The 7,545-nt window shown below is 39.9% G+C and overlaps 1 pseudogene; it reads right to left on the minus strand.

The window, feature by feature from the left end:
• Positions 1 to 1,631: 1,631 nt before the first annotated feature.
• Positions 1,632 to 4,876, minus strand: LOC123819947 (annotated as a pseudogene).
• Between the last annotated feature and the right edge of the window lie 2,669 nt (positions 4,877 to 7,545).

Raw genomic sequence — 7,545 nt, forward strand, 5'->3', positions numbered from 1 at the left:
TAGCATTTCAAATTGACCACGTCCTTGAAATTCACTCTTGGAGTCTAGAGCCTTATATTATCCTAGTTTTCTTAGTACCATTAGAGGCTCTTTTTTGTTCTATTTTCTTCTTATTGTGTGTAGAATGTCCCTAGGCTATGGCTTAGGGACAGAATGAACTCTTTCTGTTGTGAACTATTGACTCTTAAATACTTCATTTTCAGTTTGAAAATATTGTGTTATAATGGAATAAATATATTGTTTTCACTAAGTTATGTAATATGAACATTATTATTCTAGTTCAAAACTAGAATTAGTTTTTAACTAGAAAATTAGAATTTTTTGAACCACAGTTTTCTTATAACTAGTGAAATTAATATTTGCTACTTAGGAGAAAGAACTAAGTATTATGGAAAACAATGCAAGAGTTCCAAGTTGGTGAATATGTAGAGATTCAGGGGGAAAGACCCGCTTAGAAAGTGTGGAAGCTTTGTGCCCCTTCTCACATACTTTGCTCTATATATGTCTTCCATCTGGCTGTTCCCGAGTTATATCCTTTTATAATAAACCATTAATCAACAGGGTTGGGCAAAAGTAGGTTTACAGTTGTTCATCTGAAAAATAATACAGGAATAAAGTCTGTGTTTCATGTACTCACAATGGTAAGCCTACCTTGGCCCAGCCCCGTATTTGCTTTCCTTGCTATCTAAAAACACAACAAAGCTCTGGAATAAGCCACACAATCCTTGAGTGGATTGCTGATTTCCAATGATGTTCCTTTACCAGATTATGCACAAGCCTTAAATGTCATAGAAGTGATTTGAATGATGTTAGAGAGCATTAGTTCCTGCCTAACAAATTCACAATTCAAACTGTTGTACACACTGCTTTACAGATGTGATCTCTTTGAACAATTCTGAACTCGCTTCTCATTTCAGGATATAATGTAAAATATTGATTTGGTAGTCACCTTCTTTAGCTCAAGGTCACTGTGAACTGGAGCTGAGCTGCGAGTTGAATAGGTCCTGGAAATCATCAAGCAAGGGGTTGTTGCACTGCCCGAAGACAGGCTGAAGAAATTTCCAGAACTGAAGTTCAGATGCCTGAAAGAGGAGTGGCAGCCCTTCTAGTTATTTTATTTCTGAGGAACAGAAGTAAATGATTGCCTGGTGTTATCTTCTATTAAAGAGAATCACACAAGCATGTATTAATATCCCTCATACACTTTGATTTGGAGAATTGGTGCTAGTTGGCAATTGATCACTCAGCTCAGATTGTAGTGCAAAAAGGGTACATATGATAATAAATATAAAAACCTGCTTTTCAAAAAGCACAAAAATAAACATACAAAGGAATATTTGTCTTGAACACAACCTGAGGCAGGGATTAAATGCTGATGTTTTATCTAGGAGGTACAATCTGACAGGGCATGATAATGTGGGAAGGAAAAGAGAAGGTTCACATGGCAAATAAGACAAGCAGATGTAGTTTTGTGCTGGTAACTGCTTTGCGGTGAGCCTCGAAGAGATACAGCTGGTCATTGTGTAGGCGTGTTGCCACAGTCCACATGACACTGGACAAACTACATGGAGAAACTGTGCCTCGGAGGAGTTTGTAGGTGGGGGAAAGAAGAGAAAATTCTCTCTCCCTCAGATGTTTTAGGGTTTTAATGTCCTTCACATATTCAACATAAAATACTGACAATGGAAAAACAATAGGGGTAAAGACTCTTCAGCACAGATCTTCCTGAATTCACAGTATCACTCTGATCAAACACTATACATAGAACAGACAAGTGAGCAAAGGATAGGGGAGTTTACCAGAAAATTTTAGTTCAACAGAACAACTAAAAAACAAAAAAGCAACCAATCAGCCTTCTCTCCTACCCACTGAAAGGAAATCAAAAGTGAGTTAGAGAATTTGTAAATCTTTTCTATGAAGCAGCCTAAAAAGGAGGGTGGTGGAGGGAAATGTGGCTAATGTAATGCTACAATGCATTACATTATAGTTAGAATCCAAAGTCCTGGATTCTAACAAATTCTAAATCTCTACATTTATAACTGAGAACTGTACTATTAGAAATATAAATGCATAGAGATATAAACTATTTGGTATTAAAAACAGACCCTGCTATATAAACATATAATAGTATGTCACTTTTATCTCTTCATGAAAATTACAGTATAAAGAAAGCGACCTTTAGTCTAGAACTCCTCCTAAACACTCACCACATGGTCAGTGTTAAACTGAATTAATAGCTGTGGAACCCAGGAGATCCCACTGCTGTCATTTTGGAAGTGATAGCGATTAAGCGCCTAGAGGACCCCATCCACCTTCCATGTATGTGTGCTTGTGTGTCTCCAGAAACATTAACTGCACTTTGTATAATTAAGTCCACAGACAAGTTTGAATGCTGAGGTCTAGCAGGAAAAAGTGTCAGCAAAGACAGTATAATCTAGAATTTGCTAGAAAAGGATGAGAAAAAAATTTTAAATGCTTCCAGATCAAGTCAGAATTAAGGTGTCTGTTCAAAGTCCCATCAGTTTGCAGAGCTGTGGATGTTTTGTTCTTTGGGAAAAGATTGTAGAATAAACATGTTTAATTCAAGAAAAATACCATGTTTAAGTTTTTGTAGCCATTCCCAAGTTACTTTACATTTTATACACTATTCAAGGGCAGAGTATATATTGATTAGGTGTGTTCATAGCTGATGTATCCTCAAAGAATTTTTCATGAAGCCTGCCAGCTTCTGAACATCTTCAATCCTCTCTGCATTCTACGGAAAGGCCTGGATGCTTCCCTCAGACCCATGCCCTTTCAAAGAGAGCATATGGAGTTCAAGAGCTTTACCAAAAAGTTGTTTTTTCCCAAGCATCATCTTTTTTGCTGTTGCCAATGCATAATGGAATATTCAACTGGCTTCTATTCTGTAGTTCACTGGATACACAAAGATTTCGTGAGGCTTATCAATACCATGAATCATTTGAGATTAGATGGAGCTAATCTTCTCCAAGATCACTGCACACCACTGTTCTTAATCCACTCTAGGACCAAGCCCATAACGTAGATGCTGAAACACCGAGGTGTGTTGTACAAGTTGTTGTTACCGGCCTGCACTTTGTACTCCAGGATTGAAAGGTGCTTTGAGGCCAAATGACCAGCAGGTCATTGCTGATGATCACCATAGTGACCCTGGCAGAGTTACCATTCTTCTATGCATCAGAAGAGCAAATATCACACCAAACTTGCAGATATCCACTGGCTTAAATAGGAAGTTTGAGGACACATTGCAAATAGGCTCTGCTCTGTACTTGGTCTCCTTGGCGCAGTAATTAACAGAGCAGACATTTGGGTCAAGGTTTCATGAACTTGGATCTGGATTTTTTTATATAACTCCCAAGTTTAGGATAATGAACAATATTCACAGTCACAAAGTTCTAGTCACAAAGTTCTTCTTCTGTGACCTTAGCTCACCACATAGTTAGCACATCTTTCTGCTTTCAGAAAGTCCAAGTTTCAAGGGGGACAGCACTGCACTGGCCTGACCCATTTCTTTGCAGGAGAATTACCTTATCATTGTCTAGAATGGCTAACAATTCCCCGACAAGATTTTCTGTGTTGTGAATCATCTTAGCAATGCAGATGGCCACTGGTTCATTTCAAGAACACTAATGCCAAGTCTTTGTAGTCTAATAATTCTTTTTGTATCTCTAACTACAATGAGTAAGACAGCATGGTGGCCTTCTGCCAAATGAAATTGACCACCTGGCACCAGCTATCCGCAGTGTTTCCTTGGCAGCACAAGCAGAGTGAACCAAAGGGACTGATGGCCGGGCAGCACGCAGCTCTCTCCTTTCTCCTTTTCCCCACTGGTCACAATTTTCTCCAGAGGGAGTCAACTCCTCTATTATTCTGGTTGCATCATCTAGCCCTTTTGGTGGCTAGTCAGGAAGTCAAACCTCTTGTCTGTCAGGTGTGGCATTCTTTGTAGTCTGAACATGAAGGAAAGCCAGAAATTTGGGCATGTTGCTGTTTGCCTTGGATGTTCAGTGGCAGCCTTGAGACAGAGCCTGGCACTCCCCTGGAAAATGACTGATTTATGTCCCACATGGCATAACTGAAGGCCCAAGTGACACTGGCTGACAGCAGCGGCAGCTGAGAGGGATCCAGCAGCTGTCACCCATACTTTGTTACTGTCCTCCCTGAAATTAGCAATGCTTCCTGTTCAAGATAAGCCGCTTTGATTGAAGGGCGACATATAATAGCAACTAATTTAAGCAAAAATAAATTTTTTGAAAGTCACAAAAAAGTTCTCAGGATGGAAGGGAAGGCTGGGTACAAAGAGTTTAGGGGTTCTGATAATAGGAGGAAAGAGCCTTTGTCAGCAACCTGCCTTTGATCTCTAGCTGAGGTGTAGTCTGTCTGGTATCTGAATTCTGGCCCCTGCTCTTCCCCTAGTTACTACCACTGAGTGACCAAAACTAGTATAACTGATGGTATGGTTTCTCAGCACTGAGCCCAGTTGGCCTTCCTCGACTAACTCGATTTAACTTCAGCTTTCACTGGTATTTATAACTCTTTTTTATGCTGTGTCTCTAGCCCCTGGGTGAGCTGTCTGCCTTATACCTCCTGCTGTGAGGTAACCACCCCCTTCACCATGGTGACCCCATGGCAAATTCATGAGCACTCCCTCTTATGCCATATGGGAATCAAAGGAAATTCTGTGGAGTGTGTGGGTGTAATTTCAGTCACTGTGCCAAAGCATGATATGCCTTGATTTCTCCTGTGCATCACTATCCCATATGATCATAGCCACTTTGCAAGGTCCCAAATAGAAATGAGGCTTGAGCCTTGCTTCTCTGCTTTTGGCTTCCTATTCGTACCTATCTGGAGTTGCTGTTTTAAGATTTTATTTATTTATTTTTAGGGAGGGAAGGGGAGAGAGAGAGAGAGAGAGACATCAATATGCGGTTGCTGGGGGTTATGGCCTGCAACCCAGGCATGTACCCTGGCTGGGAATCGAACCTGGGACACTTTGGTTCCCAGTCCGCGCTCAATCCACTGAGCCATGCCAGCCAGGGCTTTGGAGTTGCTGCTTTAACTAATCTCTCAGCCTGCACCACACTGAACCGGAGGGAGGTTTCAGAGGGACAAAGCTGGCACTTTGTACTCCAACATTCCTGTCAAATCTCTCCTTACTACCAAAATGACTTTCTCTGTATGATAAGCAGCTGTCAATATGCTTTCCCCTCCCTACCCTACAGACTTCTTATTCTAGGTGAACTGGCCCTTCTTTCCATGAAACCTGTGCCTTAATGGTAGATTTCAGGAAGAAAAGGGGAAAGGGGGATAGAATGACCAAAAAGAAAATATTTGACAGGATTTTGAAAGGTGTAAGGTTTTGGTGACTGTCTTTTATTTCCCTCAAAATTTTAGGTCTGGGGTTTCAGGTCTGACTTCGAGGAAGCAGGGAGAAATGGGAGGCTGTTACTAGTACAGGAAATCCTTATGGGTTCTGGACAAAAAAAAGAGGTGGAGGCCAGAAAGGTTTCAAGTCATAGGTTAGCTGGTATTTGTTTACCTCAAATCAGTTGGTTGTGCCTACCTACTCAGTTGGCACAAAGGGGAACCCAAACCCACAAAACATTTGCATTTTGTACATTCAACCACTCACCTCAGCAGATTAGTTCCCCATTTAAAATATGGACAAATGTATCTGCCTCGACTTTAATTTTCCAGGTATTCCCTTCCTTCCTAACTCTTTACCAGGTCAGATTCCTTCCCTGACTTGGAAGTGCTGAGGCCTGCGCCTTGGGCGAATATCTGTGTACACAAACTCTTCCAGTCTTTTACATCTGCTAGGAGCAGAGGGAAGAGTTTTGGATCAACATACTGGGATTTTCCCTAACTCTTCACAAAGTTGTTCCAGGCAACGCTAACATGATTGTGAATGTATATATGTGTATATACACACATTTCACAGTATGGTTTTTTCCCTCTATTTGTTGTCATTATTGGATTATCTTTTCAAATAATTATTTTTGCTTACCACTGCACCCTAAAGGCCTACAACTGTCCCTATATAGAGAACTAAATATGTCTGGGTTAATGAAAAGGTAAGAAAATACTTGTAGTTCTTATATTACATAATTCCTGACAAAAGCTCTTTCCTCCCATTACCAGAAAGTCTAACCAAACCCTTTGCATACAGCAGACCTCGATCTTGGAAAGGTAGAGATGACAGACCTTTTAACAACTCCAACTATTATCTCCAGGAATTTGTTAAATGCAGATTCTGGATGCCTCGGTATAGAGATTGATTTGATTCATTAGAACTGAGGTGTGGGACAGAAGCTTTCATATTTAACCAGCACTGTTGGTGATTTTGAACATGCCTCTAGCAAACAGTGTTAGTGTTTGGGAAACACTGTAATACTACTGTGTAAAAGTTCTGTGTCATCAAGAAATTGGGACAGTTCCACTTCTAATTTGCAAGGGACAAACCTGTATTAGAAACAATGTAAACATAGTATTTAAGATTAACTTAATTCAGCCATCTAGACTGAATATCCCTTGTCCTGGCTGGTATGGTTCAGTTGGTTGGAGCATTGTCCCATAGACCAAAATGTTTAAAAAAACTTTAACTGATAAAAAATAAATTTTAGAGTACAGGCCTCTTCAAGAATGATTCTTTAAAAAGATTTTTACAGATGGGAAGAGAGGAAAAGAAATGTTGATGTGCAATATATACACTGACCAGTAGACTCTCTCACCCCAACTGGGGACCTGGCCTGCAATCTGGGCATGTGCTGAGAACCGAACTAGCTAGCAACCTTTACATTCACAGAACAGTATTCAATCCACTGGGCCACACCCACCAGGGCTTCAGCAGCAATCTTAAACAATTCATGATTTGTGTTTGTGCAACAGTAATTCCCTTTGGGTACTAACCTAAGACATTGTAAGACAAACCACTGAAATGACTTTCAAGAAAAATTGCTCTAGTTGATAATTCACTTTTATAGACTCAGCATCTATGTATACCACCGGTATTGGCAATTGAACATTTAGGCTTTAACTACTCAATCATTCAGTTAAAACGTTATTTTTCATTTTAGTCTCACTATGCAAGCCAACTTAAAATTTGGATAGCAGTGAAGTTCTTCATTCCTGTTAAAACCTGATTTCCAACATCCACTGACATTTTGGCAATAACTTGTCAAAAAGTTAAGCTAAAATCAGTTTTGGAAACTTACATGTTCATGTTTAAATTTTTTGAACCTCTGCCCTGACCTGTGTGGCTCAGTTAGTTGTCATTCTGCAAGCAAAATGTCCCTGGGAATCAAACCCAGTCAGGGCACGTCTGGGTTGTGTGGATGTCCCAGGTAGGGAAGGATGCCGAGAGGGACCCCATATTTATCTCCCTTCTCCTCTATAAAAGTAAAATCTTTTGATATATATATATATATATATATAAAATTTAAAGCCTCAATATATCAGTGTATATACTACTACTTATAAAAATGGTTCAATATGGCACCAAATGTGAATTCTAAACCCGATGCC

Source organism: Phyllostomus hastatus, unplaced genomic scaffold, assembly GCF_019186645.2.
Source record: "Phyllostomus hastatus isolate PE091 unplaced genomic scaffold, TTU_PhHast_1.1 phas_contig_34, whole genome shotgun sequence".
Taxonomy (NCBI): domain Eukaryota; kingdom Metazoa; phylum Chordata; class Mammalia; order Chiroptera; family Phyllostomidae; genus Phyllostomus; species Phyllostomus hastatus.